At 49.2% G+C, this 1,790-nt stretch overlaps 1 protein-coding gene across 1 annotated transcript in view; it reads right to left on the minus strand.

The window, feature by feature from the left end:
- Positions 1-1,790, minus strand: part of SKAP1 (src kinase associated phosphoprotein 1) — a gene marked incomplete at its 3' end in the record, with an annotated part of 143,458 nt that overhangs the window by 50,599 nt on the left and 91,069 nt on the right. The gene's annotated exons all lie outside the window — the stretch shown is intronic.

Consider the following 1,790-nt stretch of genomic DNA (forward strand, 5'->3'; position numbering starts at 1 on the left):
TGCCGCGCCAGTGATACGTTGGGGGGGTGTTAACGACTGAATATGAAACAGGCTTTAAAGGCCAAATCTGAACAGGGATCGTCGTACCCCCCTCCCGATCACCCACGTTCACGAGGGGACGTGGCCACTGCCTTTTTCCAAAGACCTCGATCTCTACGTTGGGATGAAAATTCTTTGTGTTCCTGATGTGAAGTAAAGCTGATTTCCAACACAGCAAATAACAAACACAGCAAAAGCAGAGAGAACTGTAGGAGGACAGGAAAAAAACAAAAAATAAGAAAGCAGCCCAGGTAGTTTCGAAGACCGGATTATTTTTTGTGGGATTCAAAACAAGCAAGGCTCAAATTTTCCAAAAAAAAAAAAAAAAATGCGCACATGCTCAACCCCCTCATAGTGGGACCCTCTGAAAGTCCTAAAGACCGGCGGAGCCGAGTGCTTCCCAGGATTAGAAAAGACACAGCAAAGCCAGGAGATGAGCAGTTTTCAGCAGAACACAGCCCAAAAGGCTTGGCTGCCCCCGGCCGGAGCCTGGAGAGCCTCAGAGGCTCCTGCAAACGCCCAGGGGAAGCTGCAGAAGACCAAAGCCGGTGGCTGCGCATCGGGGCAGCTCCCGGGGGCAGCCGGAGCCACGGTGTCCCCTCGCCCCGGGTGGGCACCAGCCACTCGTGCCCGTGCTCTGCGCTGGCCCCGCAGGCAGACGCGGGCTGCGAGAAGTGAATCAGCCCAAAGCCATCCCTCTAAACAGGAATTTATCTCGAGCATCCCCCGCGTGCCAGCGCGGCGGCACGTTCCATCCCAGCACTTGACATGATGGCCCTGGGTGGAATATTAACGATAATCCTATGATCTGACACCGCACGATCCTTAAAGAACTGACCCGGTGCTGGTTTAACGCTCTCAAACCCCTTTCTGCTTGCTCCCCGTGAGCCCCAGGGCTCCTGCGCTGCCTGCAAATGTCTTTCACTTTCGGCGGGATCTACACACTCGGCTGATGAGAAATCCAGGCACCTCGCTCGCCGAGGATGGAAAGTCATAACATTTGTTTTGGAAATTTATTTTAGCCAATATTTCTCAATAAAATAAATTGTATAAATGAAATCAGACTGACACTGCAATATTTCCTAACTAGCTGCCGTCTCCCCACAGCGCTCGGGGACTGTCAGAAATTTTTCCCTGAGGTTTTCTCCGTTGATTTTGTTTATTTTTGTAAAGCAGGGGAACGTGTGAAGGTTTTGGCACGGTATATTTTTCAAATCAATGCAAACCTCATTACCCCATAAGCAGGTTTTGCATGTTTCTCCGTGCCACACGCCCCCCATTTGAGGCACGGTTGCTCCGTATCTTTGTACCGTTTGACCAATATGACAGGTTAAAAAAAATTAAAACACGATGCTGAAAATAATTAATTTGCTGCCCTCGACACCTTTAGAGGTCTGCGGAATTCAGAACTGTAAGATGCAAGGCCGGGTTTGGATGGGTAAAATTGGCTTTTATTTTTAAGCCTGAGATTGAGTCCTGGTCACTGCGAGGAAGATCAGGAAAGATTTTTTCATGGGTGACGCTCTCTGTTACTCGGACTGCAAAAAAAAAAATTAGCTTAAGAAAGAAAAAAAAAGTGCATGGCAAAGACGTAGAAAAAAAATTCCGTACGGATCAACATGACCAACAGGGATTAAATCCAGCCAAGCCCTCGGACCAGACACCGACAGAACGCCTGAGTTGGAGCAACGCTAAACCCCAGATTTAATCTGCCTCGGCAGGAACAGAGACCTGCGTTTAGCCCAGACTCA

Source organism: Egretta garzetta, unplaced genomic scaffold, assembly GCF_000687185.1.
Source record: "Egretta garzetta isolate BGI_Z169 unplaced genomic scaffold, ASM68718v1 scaffold1194, whole genome shotgun sequence".
Classification (NCBI taxonomy): Eukaryota; Metazoa; Chordata; class Aves; order Pelecaniformes; family Ardeidae; genus Egretta; species Egretta garzetta.